Consider the following 20,240-nt stretch of genomic DNA (forward strand, 5'->3'; position numbering starts at 1 on the left):
GCTTCTGTGCTGTTTCCTCCGGCATTTTTAGTGGCCTGTCTCTGCCGCTTCCGGTTGTCAGTTCGAGCTGTCCGCTGTAGTGGCCGGTATATTGGGTCCAGGTCGATGTGTTTGTTGATAGAGTCTGTGGATGAGTGCCATGCCTCTAGGAATTCCCTGGCTGTTCTCTGTTTGGCTTGCCCTATAATGGTAGTGTTGTCCCAGTCGAATTCATGTTGCTTGTCGTCTGTGTGTGTGGCTACTAAGGATAGCTGGTCGTGTTGTTTCGTGGCTAGTTGGTGTTCGTGTATACGGATCGTTAACTGTCTTCCTGTTTGTCCGATGTAGTGTTTTCTGCAGTCCTTGCATGGGATTTTGTACACTACATTAGTTTTGCTCATGTTGGGTATCGGGTCCTTCGTTCTGGTGAGTTGTTGTCTGAGCGTGGCTGTTGGTTTGTGTGCTGCTATGAGTCCTAGTGGTCGCAGTAGTCTGGCTGTCAGTTCAGAAATGCTCCTGATGTATGGTAGTGTGGCTAGTCCTTTGGGTTGCGGCATGTCCTCGTTCTGTTGTCCCTCCCTTAGGCATCTGTTGATGAAATTGCGAGGGTATCCATTTTTGGCGAATACCTTGTATAGGTGTTCCTCTTCCTCTTTTTGTAGTTCTGGTGTACTGCAGTGTGTTGTGGCCCTTTTGAATAGTGTCCTGCTGCAACTTCGTTTGTGTGTGTTGGGGTGGTTGCTTTCATAGTTTAGGACTTGGTCTGTGTGTGTGGCTTTCCTGTAAACCTTTGTGGTGAATTCTCCGTTCGGTGTTCTCTGTACCATCACGTCTAGGAATGGGAGTTGGTTGTCCTTTTCTTCCTCTCTAGTGAATCGGATTCCTGTGAGTGTGGCGTTGATGATATGGTGTGTGTTCTCTATTTCTGTGTTTTTAATTATTACAAAGGTGTCATCCACGTATCTGACCCAGAGTTTGGGTTGAATTTGTGGTAAGACTGTTTGTTCTAACCTTTGCATTACTGCTTCTGCTATGAGTCCAGAGATCGGTGAGCCCATGGGTGTTCCGTTGATTTGTTCGTATATTTGATTGTTGAATGTGAAGTGTGTTGTGAGGCACAAGTCCAGTAGTTTAAGTATGCCGTCTTTGTTGATAGGTTCAACGTCCTGTTGTCTGTTATGTCTGTCCAGCAGGTTGGCTATTGTTTCTCTGGCTAGGGTTTTGTCAATGGAGGTGAACAGTGCCGTTACGTCGAATTAGACCATAGTTTCTTCTTTGTCTATGTGTATATTTCTGATGATGTCCAAGAATTCCTGTGTCAATTGTATAGATTGTCTGGATCCGCTGATCAGGTGTTTCAGTTTCTGCTGTAGTTCTTTGGCCAGTTTGTGTGATGGTGTCCCTGGTAGTGATACTATGGGTCTGAGTGGGATGTCTGGTTTGTGCACTTTGGGTAGTCCATTATAGGGCAAGCCAAACAGAGAACAGCCAGGGAATTCCTAGAGGCATGGCACTCATCCACAGACTCTATCAACAAACACATCGACCTGGACCCAATATACCGGCCACTACAGCGGACAGCTGGAACTGACAACAGGAAGCGGCAGAGACAGGCCACTAAAAATGCCGGAGGAAACAGCACAGAAGTGCTTCACAGGAGGCTCCCAAGCACTGAGGATGTCACCTAGACAGGGGACGAAACGTTTGCAAGACAAATTCCCAGCTCGGCGAACAGAACCACAACAAAATACGCCAGTTTCATCCAAGTTAAAAAATGTCTGTTGGTGCGTACTCGCTCAGGCAAGAGCGTTTTAGCAGCCAAGTCTCTGCTGTCATAGTTGCTGCACACTCACCAATTCCCTCCTTGAAGTTTCTGCCGGCACTTAGCTTTCATCAATCAGCCATCACTCATGACAGGTGACCTCCTGGTGACCTGGCCACTCTCTCTTTGCTATAGGATTGGGCCGGTGATGGGAATGTGGTCACATGATCAGAGCTCCCTCAGCACTGGGAGAGAAGGCAGGCTTGTTGGACTGTTCCAAGATGCTCACCTCCGGCTACAGACTCGATCACAGAACCTCCTGCGTTTCACGTTATCCCACGGGTTTCCACTTGTATTAACTTCACTCTGTCTCCGATCAACAACACTTCCCTGCCCAGGCTCATTCTCCAGGGTTTCATTGTCCTTTCACAGGGAGACCTCGGTGCCCGATGATGGCTTTTTCACAGCTCCATCATTTCACGCGAGAGCAAAGCCTGACACCGCTCTCATTGTTTGATTGATCCGGAGTTTGGAACTTCATCCTGGCCGTCACTCCATCAGCTTTGTTATTCTGCTGCAGGAACTTGGACACCACTGCAATTTCAGACTTTCCAAATTTAACCGATGGCCAATTCACCACAACTTTGAAGGAGGCGATTAAATTCTGGCTTCCCAGATGAGAGTGATATTGAGAAACCCTCTGGCAACAAAGCTAGCGAGGATCACAGCTCCGGTGTAACTACAGGATACATGTTGACATTTGTTCACACACTCAAGCAAATGGATATTCATTTAAAAATCTAATTTTTGAGACAAAATTTGCTTGAATTTTGAATATTAAACATCCTTTCAATCCAGGGGCTGTCTCATATGCTTGTATTTTTGACTCGTGTATGATGAACAGGATGAAGTGGATGAGGAACCATAGATGAGAGTTTATTATATGTCAGTCTGCTTTCCTAGCCTTTGCTAGGAAATTGGAATGATTGCCATCTATTCAGAAAATGTGCACCCAGGGCAGTTTGATTATTCTAGTTCCTTGCTGACATTTTTTCGTCTGTACCTTATTTTATCTCAAATGAATCAGTGAATGTAGTTTAGCTCCCATAACATGTTCCAATGGTGTAATATTATCCCCAGTGGGAGCACAGTATTTGTGATTCTTGCCTCACAGTCAGCAACTTTGTGAGTTGTAGATCTAGCATCAGCACAAGACTCTTCTGAAGAAGGGTCACTGGATTTGAAACGGTAACTCTGTTTTTCTCTCAGTAGTTGCTGCCAGGCCTGCTGAGTTGCTCCAGCACTTTTCTTTCACTGTTTCAGATATCCAGTATCCACAGTTCTTTATTTTAGCACAAGACTGCTGACTGCACTTTCCAGTGCGGTGCTGAAGGAACCAAGGTGCAACCTTTCAGCGGAAACACAACAACCAAGTTCCCCCATCTCTTCCTCGCTTGAATGTACAAGACCCAATGTTTCTATTTTGAATAGGAATCAGAGACCATTCTCCAGTGTCCCAGCCATTATTAATACTTCTTAGAGCCATTTTTCAGGCCTTTGACCATTATGATTCCTACAGTACAGCAATGACAGCATGACAAAAAGGGCTTCATCAGTTGTAAAGCACTTTGGGATGTTGTATGATCGCGGAAGCTGCTTTCTATATGCAAGTCTTTGTTTATTTTCACATTCCAGGAGTAAAAATCCTGCTTACAACGGATTGAGCTGACATCTATTTGCTCCATGAGTCAAAGTTTCAGATAAAGGGAAGCAAGGGTCAAATTGAACTCGAGGTAGTAGGCACATTCTGTTTACGAGGAGAATGCTATCAGCAAAATACCACAGTCAATGATACCCCCCATATTAAAAAATAGTTAAAACCTGATGTGACCTGTGTTATGTGTTAATTGACTTCAAGGTATGTTGAAAAGATACTTAATCACAGAAAGTAGTGATTTTGATTTGGACACCCTGAGACGTTTCACATCTAATAGAATGTTTTTTGGAATGTAGTCACTGTCATGATGTGGCAGCCATCTTGTGCACAGCAAGCTCCCATAAGCAAGATTGTGTTCACATCCAGATAGTCTCATTCTGGAACATCAATTGGGCAGTCAGTATTGGCTAAGGCTTGGGAATAACTGGGAGACAGTGAGGACTGCAGACGGAGATCAGAGTCGAGACTGTGGTGCTGGAAAAGCACAGCTGGTCAGGCAGCAGCTGAGGAGCAGGAGATTCAATGTTTCGGGGGCATAAGCCCTTCATCAGGAAAGGGCTTCCTGATGAAGGACTTATTCCCGAAACGTCGATTCTCCTGCTCCTTGGATTCTGCCTGACCTGCTGTGCTTTTCCAGCACCACACTCTCAACATGGGAATGACTGCCATGCTTCCCTTTGAAAGCAGCAGAGTGGGACTTGTTTTTACACCAACCTGAGAAGGCACTGAGAAACTTTGTCTTACACTGAAATGGAAAGGCAGCGTGCCCAACAGTGTGGCACACCCTCAGTACTGAGCTGGAGTGTCAACCTTCATTTCCTTTGCTTGTGACCTGAAAGGTGGGGGGGTGGGGGGAAATGACAGGAAATGAAGCTGCAAATGTATGATTCAGTGGGCAGCTGACAGACAAAAGCGGCTTGTTCCTTTTACTTATAACTGAATGTATCAGTATAAAATGAATCAAAGCTTTTCCTCTCTCAGATGCCCCAAAACGTCTCAAGAAAATAAAACTGCAGTTCCTTTAAACATTATCTTAAAAAGGTAAGTCACCCGACACAGGTGTTGTCTCAGGCCTTGCAAATCACAACTTTCTGGGATTAAATGCCTTTTTAAAATACCTTGAAGTTAATTACAAGGCGTAGATTTAACACATGCCCTGGTCGGTTCAGTTTTTGGAATTTTAGCCAAAACAAATGTCATTTGAAAGGAGCAAGAAATATGGTTTACAGAAATGTATAATGTACTAAATTTGGAAACAGCAGATATTATTCCTAAAGGGATAGAGAAGGAAAAAACTTTACCATTTAAATCAGAGGCATTTCCTAATATAGTTTGGTGTGGATTTGCCTCCAGCAGGGTAGTTTTCCGGATGCAACAACGCTGAGGATATTCCTTGTAATATTGTATGAAATAGGCATAAATATCACAGTTCTTGAAGATTCCAACAGATGTTTGTTACTGCTAACTATAATACACAAACATTAGATTGCAACAAAACAGCATGCTTCAAGTAGCATGTCATGCTTCAAGTAGTCCGAAGGTAAGATGGAGTATGAAAGCCTTATCTCCACATACTATGATGCAGTAATGAACACATATGTCTTGAAGGTATACTGAGCATGTGACGTAATCCAATGTGGTCCACAAGGTATTTTGGTCGGGGAGCACAATTCACAATCTGTTACTGGGCAGCATGGGTGATTGGGCTGAAGGGCCTGTTTCCATGATGTGGACCTCTATGACTCTGTCTTTGTGCGTTTTTGTAGAGTCCACTAGCCCAGATACTTGGTTTTGTCACTTTGTTTCCCTGAGGGAACTGAACAGCATGTGGTGACTGCATCCTTCAGTTCTTAAAGGTAGCCTGCCCCTCCTCAAGGTATCACTGAAGACTGCTGTCGAATATTATTCTTGCCTTTCTAAGCAAGGTCCAGAGTTGTCAAGCCAGGGGCCTTAATACTGTAGGTGGACAGGCAGAGAGAGACACCTGCTTCTCCCAGATGACCGTTGGAAGGATTTGGGAGCAGGTGATCAGGGAAGTCAGTGCCCAGAGTCTGACTTCAAGAAGTCTAATACATAGGTGGCCATGGCCAGTGAATGGATCGTCACTACATCTCTCCAACTGGCAAGCAGTGATCTCTCACTCGGCTCAAAGCACCACACCCTTATCAGTAAGCCAGAGGCAATCAGTACTCCACCTCACCCTCACACATTTGCCAATGCTACCTACCTCACTCCCATCTCTGCTTGCCTCTCCCGCCTATTCAACTAAGACAGCCACAATGCCCGAACACAGTCAGATACCATCACTGACATTCTGCCTCCTCTTTTGCAGGATGAGATGGCAAGCAACAAAAGGGAAAGAGCAGAATGAGTGGGGCGACCAGGATGTGCACGTTCTTACAGAGATTGACTGCGTTGTGATACCACCTGCAGCTAAGCCCAGAGCATCGGGGATGACGTTAAGGATGATGGGAAATATCTGCTCACTGCCCCTTACCTGACTCCTGGCTCACCCTCACTATGCTGCCTGGCAGGATGAGCAAAGGGCAGACGGTCTCAAATGGACTCCTTCCTTTCTGTTCTGCAACACTCCATACCAACTCCCCCCACTCACCATCCCCAACTTCCCTGAGCTTCTCTGTTTTCAGACCCCCTAGAACTCGTGCCCATCCAGCCCTGGCATGAGGAGAAACATGGAGCAACTACACTGGCAAAGACACCCTGTCATTTGAGGTGGCCACCCACTTAGACACTGACATAATCTAGAGTGTTGTATGGAGTCGAGATCAGCATATGCCAAGTCACTGGGTAATGGTGGGTGTGTCCATATGCCAGCTCCCCAGAGTATGAAGTCACAGAGGAATTCAGGAGTGAACTTTGATGGGGAGCATAGAAATTGAACTATAGCTTTTTAAAAAAAAATTCATGGATGTGGTTATCACTGCCCAGGCCAGTATTTATTACCCATCCCTAATTGCCCAGAGGGTTGTAGGTGTATGTAGGCTAGACAGGTTTGACAGTTTCCTTTCGTAAAGGGCATTAGTGAATCAGATGGGTTTTTCCTCACAATGGTTTTATGGTCATCATTAGACTCCTAATTCCTAATATTTATTGAACTCAAATTGCACTATCCGCGATGGTAGGATTTGAGCTCAGGACCCGAGGACATGACCTGGGTCTCTGGACTAACAGTCTAACAATAATACCACTAGGCCCTGGATAAGCTGATGTCCTGGCTTAAATTGCCCCATAACCTACACGACTGAAATCAGAATAACTGGTCATTTGTCCCATTATGGGTCAGAACTTGTTTGCTGTGAACAAATTTGCTGTGGAACTTTGCTCATAACAACTTTGGAAATAGTCATTTATTGGCTGTAAAGCATGTGGAGACATCACAGAAACATTAAAGGTACTTCATAAATGCAAGACCATTGTTTTCTTATTTACGACATGAATCATACTTAAAATTTTCAGCAATTATCCATTCAGAAGAGGGTGTATTATTACATGTTCCTGATGCTGGGTGTGCCTCATAAGAACAAGTTAATGCGTGGGTGCCTAATGATAGCAAGGAATTAATTATGTGGATTCCCGCTATTTCTGCACTCCGTGTACACAAAAATATTGTAAGAGAGGTGCCCTAAGGCAACTTGTAAAACTGGTACAAATTAACAGCACCAAAATATAATTATTTTTATGGACTATATCAAACTCTTGACTGTGTGGTTGAGAAGGAATGTATGTTTTGACTTAGATGTCAAACTAAACAGTGTCTGCCTGTTCAGGTGCAAACCATCCACTGGCTAATCCCTGGGGAGTGCTCCCATTGCCTTGGTCAATATTCTTCCCCAGTCCCGTTAAACAGATGAACTCATTTGTGGCCCGTCACTTCGGGGCGTACCCTACCCTGAGCAAGTAGTCTACTACACTTACCCACAACTAACAACAGTTCTTTTCCAGGAGTGTATCTTCTTGGAGTACTCCATAACCATTAAATGTGCTGTGAGAGATTTCATATTTCACTCCTCAGGTCAGTTCCAGTACCCTGATCTTTTTCGTTCCTAGCATTTGCTTGAAGGGCAAACTGCATGGATTCATGACTCAGATATCTGAAAGAAAAGAGGGCAAAGATATATAGAAACATGGTGGTTCATTTATAAAGGTGAAGTCACCATTGTTGTAGCTGACCAGAAATCAATGACTGATGATGGTTTTATCTGAGGTTCACCATGCTTCAAGCAGCAGGAGAGTTCTTCAAAATAATCTCAACCAATCCCAGAGGGCAGTTGAGTGTTGCATGGATACCAGGTCAGGTAAGATTGGCTGTTTCCTTTCATAAAAGGCGTTAGGAATCGAGCCCACACCGGCAGTATCACAAACCAGCTGGCTAGCCACTGAGCTAACCAGAACTCCTGGTCAGCGTCAGGGTACATGGGCTGATTGATCAACTGCCCTGATTATAAATTGCAACTTTTCTGTCATCAATTCCAACAAACAACTGGTGATCCGAAACTGAATTTGACAATATCACAATCTCAGTGCTATATTGACACAGGATTTTTAATGTGAGCAAAATACTTTATTAATTCTCACTTCTGCACTGGTGGGCCTTGCTGTCAGTATGAATCACTATTTGTGGGGTCCTTGTGGCACAGTGGTAATGTCCCTACCTCCGAATCACAAAATCCGCTTTTCAATCCCACTTCCTACAAAGATCTTTAACAATATCTCTGAACAAGTTGGGAAATATCTAAAACACCATTTGCTGTACGAGTGTGATACTCTCTGTTGCAGTGTTCAAATAGGAGACTACTCTCTGCATCCACAAGAGGGCAGCGGTAGATAACCCTTCATCCCACAGTACCCAGCTGTTCAACAAAACAGTGGGGTTAAGTTGATCCAGGGAATACCATTCACAAAACAGAGACTTGCATCACGATTTTATCCCAGGCATTACACGGGTTTGATCAACAGACAAATGAAAATAAAGTGAGTTGGTAACATGGTGGTCCGGTGGTTAGCACTGCTGCCTCACAACACTGGGGACCTGGGTTTGATTCCAGCCTTGGACAACTGTCTGCGTGGAGTTTATGCATTCTCCCTGTGTCTGCATGGATGTTTCAGTTCCTCCCACGGTCCAAAGATGTGCAGGTTTGGTAAATTGGCTGTGTTAAATTGCCCATAGTGTTCAGGGCTGTTTAGGTTAGATGCAAACATTAGGGGGATGGGTCTGGGTGGGTTACTCTTTGGAGGGTGTTGTGGACTTGCTGGGCCTAATGGCTGTTTCCACACGGTAGGGATTCTATGAAAGTGTTGGAGAAATACAGAGGAAGAGTCCTTTCAGATGTGGAATGTTGAATTTGTTTCATTCGCCACAGATACTGCCAGACCTGCTGAGTTTCTCCAGCACTTTCTGTGTTTATTCCAGTTTCCACAGAATTTTGCTTTTTAGTTTGGCAGAAGATTGATGTTAGGTCTACAGGATAGGTGCTGAGAAAATACTTCCCCTGACTGGAGAGTCAAGAACAAAAGTTTCCATAACCTTGATATCATAAAGGGATGGGTTTTAAAGTTTAATGACAAACTTAATATCTTAAGAACCTCAATGATGTGAGTCATAGAATTTTACAGCACAGATTCAAATGCTAGGAATAATGACAAACAGAACAGACATACACTTGCTTTAACTGAGTGATGTGTTTGCACAATTTTTAAGTTTAATAAACTAAACAAGCCTGCCAATCATCATCAAAACAGGCTTGATCTATCGAGTTGGGAATTTGTACACTGTGAGTTCAGCGTTGTGCCTTGGTCTTCAATAAGCTGCTATGTTTTTGAAGGGGATTGGAGTATAAGTGTAGGGAAAATGTGAGGACTGCAGATGCTGGAGATTTCAGAGTGGAAAGTGGGGTGCTGGGTTGGGGTGGCACAGTGGCTCAGTGATTATCACTGCCGCCTCACAGTGCTGGAGACCTGGGTTCAATCCCCACCTCAGGTGACTGTCTGTGTGCTCCAGTTTCCTCCCACAATCCAAAGGTGTGCAGGTTAGGTGAATTGGCCATGTTGTTAGATACTTTAGTAAATGTAAGGTAGGGGAGTGGGTTACTCTTTGGAGAATTGGTCTGGATTTGTTGGGCTGAAGGGCCTGTTTCCATACTGTAGGGAATCTAATCAAATTGCACAGCAGGTCAGGCAGCATCCAAGGAGGTGGAGAATTGCAGTTTTGGGCAAAATCCCTTTGTCAGAAATGAGGCCTTGGATGCTGCCTGATCTGCTGTACTTTTCCAGCACCACACTCTCGACTATAAGAGTAGGGAAGTCTTACTGCAAATGTACAAGGTGCTGGCGAGATCACATCTGGGGTCGTGTGAGCAGCTCTGGATCCCCTTATTTAAGGAAAGATACAATTTCATTGGAGACAGTTTAAAGAAGGTGCACTTGAATGTTCCTGATTTGGCGGGACTGCTTTATGAGAAAAGGCTTAACAGGTTGGGACTGGAGTTGAGAAGAATGAGAGGTGATCTCATTGAAACATAAGGATTCTTCAGGGGCTTGACAGGGTCAATACTGAGAGGTGGCATCACCTCATGGGAGAGTCTAGGACCAGAGGGCACAATCTCAGGTTAAAGACACTCCAATTGAAGGCTGAGATGAGGAAGAATTTCTTCTCTCTGAGGGGTGAGAGTCTTCGGAATTCCTTGCCACAGACAGCTGTGTGGGCGGAAGCCTTGAGTATATTTCAGGCAGAGATTCTTGATCGGAAGAGGAAATAGATTCTTGATTTGAAGGGGAATCAAAGGTTACAGGAAAAGGGCAAGAAAGTGGACGTGAGGAATGTTGGATCACCCATGATCCTATTGGGTGGCAGAGCAGGCTTGAGAGGCCGAATGGCCTACTCCTGTTCCTATTTCTTATGGGCTCAGGCTAATGGGAACCACTGTCTCTCAGTGGGTTGTGAACCTTTGAAATTGTCTGACTGAGAGAGCTGTGGATGCTCTGGATGTGTTTATGAAGTGATGTTTGAACTCTAAAGGAATAGAAGGAAGTGGGGAGTGAACAGAATATTGAAATTTAAACTGAAGATCAGCCTCAGTTTTATTGAATGATGGAGAACACTCCAAGAACCGATCAGACTGTTCCTGCTTCTCATGCTTACGTTCCTGTTTTACCACAGTCCCAATCGAACTTAACTGTGCCCAGCGTCTACAAAAAGAAATTCACTGAAGGTGCATTTATTTAAAATGCATCTGCAAGTGCTACAAATTTTTTAAAAAGTCTTAAATAAATTTTGCTAACGTTTTTACACTTTATTCTTGAAGCGCTGAATGTTGTCAGTTATGGTTGTACATTTACTGATACAGATGGGTGAATGTCCAGATTAATTTGTCACTTTCCATAGTCAAATGTATCACAGAAGGAGGCCATTCATCGCATCATTGCCTGTACTGACTGTCTGAAGATGCAAGCCAAATAATACCACCTGTCTGTTCTTGCTACATTACCTTATGAATGATTTCAAGCATCTATCCAATTCCCTTTAGACAGTTAAATTTGTTCCTACTGTTTCAGGCAGTATAATCCTGATCAGACTATTCAACCACACGCACACCTTCATATATAGTCATAGAGTCATACAGCATGGAAACAGACCCTTTGATCCAACTCGTCAATGCCAATTATCTCGTCCAAACCAACCAGATACCCTAAACTGATCTGGTCCCATTTGCCAGCACTTGGCCCATATCCCTCTAAACCCTTCCTATTCATATATCCATCCAGATGCCTTTTAAATGTTGTAATTGTACCAACCTCCACCACTTCCTCTGGCAGCTCATTCCTTACACGCACCACCCTCTGTGTGAAAAAGTTGCCCCTTAAATCTTTTAGGCCCCTTTTAAATCTTTTCCCCCTCACCTTAAACCTATGCCATCTCGTTTTGGACTCTCCTACCCTGGGGAAAAGGCCTTGACTATTCACCCTATATGTGCCACTCACGATTTTATAAACTTTTGTAAGGTCACTCTTCAGCTTCCGATGTTCCAGGATAAACTGCCCCAGCCTATGTCTCAAATCCTCCAACCCTAGCAATATCCTTATAAATCTTTTCTGAACAGGAACAATCATAGTTAACCCAAGTTTGAAATATTAAGCATGTGTAACTTGCTGAAATTAAATTTGAAGGGAAATACCCCTTCACTGATCTTTAGAGCATTCTGTGAGTGTTGCTGCTTGGCTCAGTAGACAGGCAGGAGGTTGGAAGACCACAGTGAGCCAGGCGGCATCAGGAGGTGGAGAAGTCAACATTTTGGGTGTAACCCTTCTTCGGAACTGGGGGTGGGTGTGGGGGGAGCTGTAGATAAAGGGGTGGCGGGGGAAGGGTGGTGAGATGGGGATAGTGAAGACAGGTAGACGGTACAACCTGGTTGGTCAATGGGAGGATTGAATCCGGTTGGTCGCAGGGAGGAGTGGAAGGGAGGGGGAGGGGCTGGGAAAGGGAAGTCAGGGTCAGGCAAGGAAGATTATTTGAAATTGGAGAACTCTATGTTGAGTCCTCCCGGGCTGTAGGCAGCCCAGGTAGAAGATGAGCTGTTGTTCCTCCAATTTGCGGTTTGGTTCATTGTGGCAATGGAGGAGATCAAGGATGGTCATGTCAGAAAGGGAGTGAGAAGGGGAATTAAAATGGGCAGTGACTGGGCCAGGTTGTACCTTCTGCCTGTCTTCACCTCTCCCCACTTCAGCACCCTTCCCCCACCACTCCCTTTATCTGCAGCTCACCCTACACCCACCCCCAGTCCTGAAGAATGGTTACACCCGAAACATCGACTTCTTCTCCACCTCCTGATGCTGCCTGGCTGGCTGTGTTCTTGCAGCCTCCCGCCTGTTGACTTTGGATTCCAGCATCTACAGTTTTTTTGTCCCTGACCAAGCATGGCTCAGTGATAGCACTCTTGTCTCTCAAGTCAGAGTACAAAAAGTCCCACTCCAGGCTTTTGGGACATCGCCTAGGCTGACGTTTGTGCAGTGCAGAAAGTGCTGTAATATCAGAGACTCCCATTCTGTACGTTCAAAAGTCACACCTTAATCAAAAGAACGAACTGTCCAATATTTAATGACTTGGCTGAAGCACTTAACAGCAAAATGAACATTGGCTGCACTTGGAAAGTAGCAAATCAGCTTAAGAATGAACGGAGGAGTTACATCGAAGGTCAATGACCCATCAATTCTGATAAAATGTCATTGAGCTGAAACATTGAGCCTGGTTTAAACTCACTCAAAGCATGTTCATTTGGAGTCCTAATCAGGCCCAACTCTCACTTGCTGTCCACAGATACTGCTAAGTATTTCCAGCATTTTTGTCAACTAATTTCAACTTTTCTCGCAATTAGATGAAAAATTCAAGTTGAAAGGAGATGATTCCTTGTTCCCTGCTCAACCACGTGATCTATAAGCATCTGATAATAAAGCATATGACCCACATGTCTCAGTTATTGTACCATATGAGCGACACTGAGTAATTATGGCTAGACTAGTTGTCTGTGGTGAATGTTAGTTATTTCGGCAGGAGTCAGACTTTTATCACATTCAGTCTGCATTTCCCACACTGCATTAAGTCCAAACATAATGAGTTCAGTGTGCAATGACTAAATACTAATTAAACTATGAACCGGGGAGCCAGTCTGACTACAAGTGCTAAGCTGCCATTTTCCATATGTTGTTTTGTGCAGTACAAGGCATGCTTGAAAATGGGACTAAACATTACCAATGGGATTGGGGACCTCTCAGCCACAAATCCTGAGGTTGCATTTCTATCAGATAACCACAGCATTGAGGGTATCTCAATAATCCAACTCAAAAGGATTTGAAAATTTTTCACTCACAATCTATTAATTTGAAACTATGGTATAAGAGTGTCAACATTTACCAGCTGCACAGATGTATTTCTAGATGATGTTGTGGTCAGCTAACTGGCTCTCTCATAACATAAGCTCCAGTCCTAATGCAAGAGCTATATCTTCCTTTGTTGATTTAGTTTGTGTGTCAGCAGATAGTTATGTTATAGAACCCCAAAGCTCTCACTGTGCAGTCATACTGTCCCTATCTCTGACCCAGGGGCTCTGCATTCAAGTCCAACTCTGAGCCTGGATGGCCACAGAAGGTGCATTCATAATATGGTTAAACGGGTTGATTATCAACTTGCATAGGCTTCCATTGTAGCTATTGTAAGCAGGAGAGATTCCTAGTCTGCTCAAGAATTGGGTGGTATCTGCTGCACAACAGCCTTCCCACATTACAAATCTGCATATGCAGCTTCTTGTTCATAGTTGTCTTCCATGGTTTGAGGGAGGACCAGAGGGAGAGGTGGAACAGAACCACAAGGAGGCGAGACAAAATCCCAAAGTCAGTCTGATGTGAACTTTAATGATTCTTTCACATATCATTCTCCAAGACACAGACCCAGTAGGCTGAATGGCTTCCTTCTGTGCTGTGCTATTCTGTAATCATAGCTTGATGCAGATCTTTTATCTAATCTGCTTCATAGCTTCCAGCAGAAGTTCAACAGACACCTCAGACTGTATCTCCGGACTAAAAATTCCCATTGAGCTGCTTGATTGTTCTTATCCTCTGCAGGCTTCCATATTGAACAGCTGTAAACCACCCCCCCCCCCCCCCCCCACCTGCCGCACCCCAACATTAGCACCTTTCATTTCCTCAGGATACTCCAAAATGCTTTGTGGTCAACAAAGGAAGTTTCAACACAAAACCTGCCCAACATCTTCAGGCCCTAGCCAGGAGAGTGATAGAGCACGTTGTAATTGCCTGGATGGATGCTATTCCAACACTCAACACTCAAGTAACTCAACACCACCCAAGGAACAAACCAGTTCATTTCATTAACCACCTTCAATACCTAATGCATTCAGAGGCATTCAGTGCAGCAACTCACTGAGGTTCCTTCATCAGAACCATCCCAATCCCCAACCTCTACCATTGAGAGGGACAAGTATATACACACCAGCACCTGCAATCCTCCTCCATGACTCTCATCCCCATCCTGACTTGGAAGTATAGCGTGGTTCTTTCAGTGTCACGCGATCATAATCCTGGAATATCCTTCCTAACATTCCCTACAGCAGGATCTACCCCCAAGGACTGCATCACCTTTTTCTCCATGGAGACTAGGAATAGACAATAAATGCTTACCCAGCCAGTGACACCCACATGCTATGAACTATGCTAAAGTAAAATAAAAATATGGAAAACCCCCATCCTCAAATCATCGTCCTGTAGGCTTTCTGTTTGCCCCAAAGTGTCTCTTTATTTGTCCTTTCACCTTTACGAACTTTCACCTTTACCCTTCCACTCTCCTCCAATTATTTTCTTTTGGATTGGATGATTCAAAAGTGACAGAAGTTAAAATATTGCAGACACAGGAAATTCAAAATTGAAACTGGCTAGGAAATACTGGGCAGGTCAGGCAATATCTATGAAGAGAGGGCTACCTGACCTGCTGAATGTTTACAATGTTTTCTGCTTCTACGTTCCAGTTCATTCAATATTTATAAAGTAGAGTTAATTAGATTCTTGGCTACTAAGGGAGTCAATGGTTATTGGAAGTAGCCAAACAGGCAGAGGGAGTTAAGATACACAATCAGATAGCCAAGACCCCTTGCAGATGACACCAACATTGGAGGTGTAATGGGCAATGAAGAAGGTTATCTCAGACTACAATGGGATCTTGATCAGATGGGCCAATGGGTCGAGGTGTGGCAGGTGGAGTTTAATTAAGATAAATGTGAGGTGCTCCATTTTGGAAAAGCAAGTCAGGGCAGGACTTATACACTTAATGGTAAGGTCCTGAGAAGTGTTGCCGAAGAAAGAGGCCTTGGAGTGTAGGTTCATAGTTGCTTGAAAGTGGAGTTTCAGGTAGTCAGGGTAGTGAAGAAGTTATTTGGTATGCTTGCCTTAAGACCATAAGACCATAAGACATAGGAGTGGAAGTAAGGCCATTCGGCCCATCGAGTCCACTCCGCCATTCAATCATAGCTGCTGGGCACTTCAACTCCACTTACCCGCATTCTCCTCGTAGCCCTTAATTCCCCGAGACAACAAGAACCTATCAATCTCTGCCTTGAAGACATTTAGCGTCCCGACCTCCACTGCACTCTGCGGCAATGAATTCCACAGGCCCACCACTCTCTGGCTGAAGAAATGTTTCCGCATTTCTGTTCTGAATTTACCCCCTCTAATTCTAAGGTTGTGTCCACGGGTCCTAGTCTCCTCACCTAACGGAAACAATTTCCGAGCGTCCACCCTTTCCAAGCCATGTATTATCTTGTACGTCTCTATTAAGTCTCCCCTTAATCTTCTAAACTCCAATGAATACAATCCCAGGATCCTCAGCCGTTCCTCATATGTTAGACCAACCATTCCAGGGATCATCCGTGTGAGTCTCCGCTGGACACGCTCCAGTGCCAGTATGTCCTTCCTGAGGTGTGGGGACCAAAACTGGACACAGTACTCCAAATGGGGCTTAACCAGAGCTTTATAAAGTCTCAGTAGCACAACAGTGCTTTTATATTCCAACCCTCTTGAGATAAGTGACAACATTGCATTCGCTTTCTTAATCACAGATTCAACCTGCATGTTGACCTTTAGAGAATCCTCGACTAGCACTCCCAGATCCATTTGTACTTTGGCTTTACGAATTTTCTCACCATTTAGAAAGTAGTCTGTGCTTTTATTCTTTTTGCCAAAGTGCAAGACCTCGCATTTGTTCACGTTGAATTCCATCAGTCATTTCCTGGACCACTCTTCCAACCTGTCTAGATCCTTCTGCAGCCTCCCTACTTCCTCAGTACTACCTGCCTGTCCACCTATCTTCGTATCATCGGCAAACTTCGCTAGAATGCCCCCAGCCCCTTCATCCAGATCATTAATATATAATGTGAACAGCTGTGGCCCCAACACTGAACCCTGCGGGACACCGCTCGTCACCGGCTGCCATTCTGAAAAAGAACCTTTTATCCCAACTCTCTGCCTTCTGTCAGATAGCCAATCCTCAATCCATCCCAGTAGCTCACCTCGAACACCATGGGCCCTCACCTTGCTCAGCAGCCTCCCGTGTGGCACCTTATCAAAGGCCTTTTGGAAGTCTAGATAGACCACATCCATTGGGTTTCCCTGGTCTAACCTGCGAATTGGTCAGAGCATTGAGTAGAGGGGTTAGGAGGTCATATTGCCATTGTATAGGAGATTAGTTAGGCCACTTTTAGAATACTATGTTCAGTTGTGGTCTCCCAGCTACAGGAAAGATGTTGTAAAACTTAAAAAGGTTCATACAAGCTTTACAAGGATGTTGCCAGGGCTGAAGGGTTTGAGCTATTGGGAGAGGCTGAATAGGCTGGGGCTACTTTTCCTGGAGCATCGGAAGCTGAGGGGTCACCTTATAGAAGTTTGTAAAATGATGAGGGGCATGGATAGAGTAACTAGACAAGGTCTTTTCCCCCGAATAGGGGAGTCCAAAACTAGAGGGCATAGATTTAGAGTGAGAGGGGAGAAATTTAAAAAGGATCTAAGGGGCAACTTTTTCACGCAGAGGGTGATGTGTGTATGGAATGAGCTGCCAGAGGAAGTGGTGGAGGCTGGTACAGTTACAATATTTAAAGGGCATCTGGATGGGTATATGAATAGGAAAGGTTTAGAGGGATATGGGCCAAGTGCTGGCATGGAAGAGTTGGACCAAAGGGTCTGTTTCTGGGCTGTACAGTATCTGTGAGTCTGTATGACCATGTCAAATGCTAGAGCAGGCTGCAGTGGTTAAATGGTCTACTCCTGCTTCTAATTTGTATGGTCGTGTACACATTCGTATGTCCCAAAATGGTAGTTTTGTGGAGTACAGTTCCTGGCAGCTTGTCTCTCCTATTACATTCAAGGACTTGTCACTATAGTTATTCAAAAGGGTTTGACTTCTCAGTCAGCCTTATTCAAAGTAAGCACTTCAAAACATTTTCCTGTAGTACACAGGTTCAGAGTCAATTTCAGCGAAGTATCATGTGGACTCACTCAAACTGACTACAGGCAGACATCAGTATAATGATTGAATAGAATCCCAGGAAAAGTAGGAAACAAGCCATTCAGCCCAACACAGTCTACTCTCAAAGAGCATGGCTTGGCAAATGGTCAGCATCAGAAATGAAAGATTTCATCTTTCCACATGTTATGTTGTCATTTCCCGAGGATGGGGGGATTTCAAGAGTGGGGGGGGGGGCACATTTTCAAGGTGAAGATTTAAAAAAGACATAAGGGGCAAAGTTTTTATACTTGGGATGATTCATGTGCGGAATGAACTTCCCAGGCAAGTGGTGGATGTCGGTATAATTACAATATTCCAGATACATTTGCATGAGTAGAAGAATAGGAAAAGTTGGGAGAGATATGGGCCAGGAGCAGGTCAGTGGGACAAGCTTAGTTTGAGATTATGTATGGACTGGTTGGATAGAAGGATCTGTTTCCATGCTGTATGACTGTATGACTATGTCACTCTCTGGATAGCCAGTTATAGATATATTTTAATCAACCTGTTCAGGGATGATATGACACACCTCAGGAGCAGGTGAGACTTGAACCTGGACATTAATTTTCTAATCAGCCTTGTCATAGACATTTTTTATGTACTTTAGGAGCAGGCAGCTTTAGAGAGTGTGCAATGTGAGTGACAATGAAGGTTCTTGTATACTGTCAGAAAATGTCAAGGAATTATTTTCACCTATAACTAATATCATCCTTGGAGTATCTGTAAGCCTAATCTGTAAGAAAAGGAACAGGAAGTGACTTCACCACAGGAAATAACATCACCAACCCAAAGAAACCCAAACATAAAAATAGAAAGCAGGAATTTTCAGCAGTGCTTCGCTTGAGGCCCACTGAAGGTGTTACCTAGTATGGTGACGAAACGTCTGGAAATGAACCTTCCAGCTCAGCGAGCAAACTTACATCCAAAATCTCAAACTGAGCTACAAATCTTCTCAAAACTCTCTCAGCTTAGTTAATGTTGGAATTAAGTGATTTATAGATTTTGTTTAGAGCTAATTTAGATCAGGAACATTTTCTGACAACGTTTATCTACTGAGCTCAAGCCAGCCAATCCTATAAACATTTAGTCTTGGGTCTGTAGGATTCACACAGAAGGTGGGATGGTCTATTCTCAGACCATTTCTTCTAGCACCTTTTCAGATGTAAAGGGCAGAGGGTATTGTGAAGGGGACTGCTCCGTCACAGATACTGCTCCCCGAAGACACCTCTGACCCAACACACATGGCCAACAAGCCTTCATGCAGTTGTCTCCTGTCTGTGGATTCTTGACTGGGGATTCCCAGATTCACATCTCTATACCTCACTGTACAGCTTAGCCAATAGACGCTGGTATCGGCCTGCATGTGAGTTTTGTTTTTTGTGGGGAGCTTGGGTAGACATCATTGTCCTCATTATTTTGATGGTGGGCCTTTTATTCAACGTCTCATCCCATAGATGTTCCTATCTGCTTAGTGCAAAGAATAACATCGTATTAACCAAAGCTGTCTTGCCATTGTACTTTCTATCTGTGCATCAGGTGAGACACACAGACATCCTTTACCTGTTCTTCTGTTGAGAACTACGTAGCCCGCACATTGCCTAACAACTCTCTCTAACCTTGTCGCCATGCCAGATGCCTCCTTTGGCATTACTCACGGGATTGTTGGAGCACACATGCATCTCCAAGCTGTCCAGGTGCTGATCAACAGAGAGATCCAGCACATAGCTGACTGCAAAAGTGCAGATACTTCAAGAAAGTTGCCCTTTGTGATTTCTAGGCTAGAATGACACTGGAATAATTTATCTGATGAATAAATAAGTAATTCACAACTTTTCTAGCAAATAGAGATAGGTAGGTTCTTGATTGTCAAGGGGATCAAGGGTTACAGGGAGGAAACAGGAGAATCGGGTTGAGAAATTTATCAGCCATGATTGAATGGCAGAGCAGACTCGATGGACCAACTGGTCTAATTTCTGCTCCTGTATCTTATGGTCTTAAATAATTACCCAGTAACCTTGATATCAAGAGATAGCGAATTTTGCTTAAATTCCTGTGTACAATACAAGCACAATGTCAGTACCTGAGAGATAGGAGAGACAGTGCCTGACATTTTGCTGATGGCATTAATTGTGGATCTTAAACTGTTAGACTGAGACAGTATCTGCAGTCCCCACTTTCTCCTCCATACTGAGACAGTAACTACAGATTATTTAGTTTATTTATTTATTTATTCAGTTTATTTATTTAACAGTGCATTTGAAAGATTAATGTTGGCCAGGACACGGTGAAAACTCCCTTACCCTTCTTCAATTCACGGAGAGATGAAGGCCACACTGATGCTCCTATCTGCTTAGTGGAAAGGCTAACATAACATTCACTGTCCAACTGGCTATATATTTGGCTACAATGAGTTGATTGCTGTTTGTGAAGAGTTAATCATGTTCGTCACCGGACCATGTCATGTTCTTCGGACTGGCCCAGTAGCAAATTTATTGCTGGACGTATTACCCCAACCAACAAAAGAATGAATTTTTATTGTGTGGGTGAAATTCCAACACTGAATTACAATGGTCTTTATTACACAGCTTTTGCATTCAGTGAGGCATATCTCCTTCAACAGCTGCACAAGGAGAATGAATTATGAGCAGTTCAGGGACAAACAGCAGTACAAGACGTCCCATTCTTAACCAGGCTGTTCAATCCTT

At 44.0% G+C, this 20,240-nt stretch overlaps 1 protein-coding gene across 1 annotated transcript in view; it reads left to right on the forward strand.

The window, feature by feature from the left end:
• Window positions 1-20,240, forward strand: part of aspscr1 (ASPSCR1 tether for SLC2A4, UBX domain containing) — a 337,421-nt gene that overhangs the window by 10,096 nt on the left and 307,085 nt on the right. The window lies entirely within an intron of this gene.

Source organism: Chiloscyllium punctatum, chromosome 39 (assembly GCF_047496795.1).
Source record: "Chiloscyllium punctatum isolate Juve2018m chromosome 39, sChiPun1.3, whole genome shotgun sequence".
Taxonomy (NCBI): domain Eukaryota; kingdom Metazoa; phylum Chordata; class Chondrichthyes; order Orectolobiformes; family Hemiscylliidae; genus Chiloscyllium; species Chiloscyllium punctatum.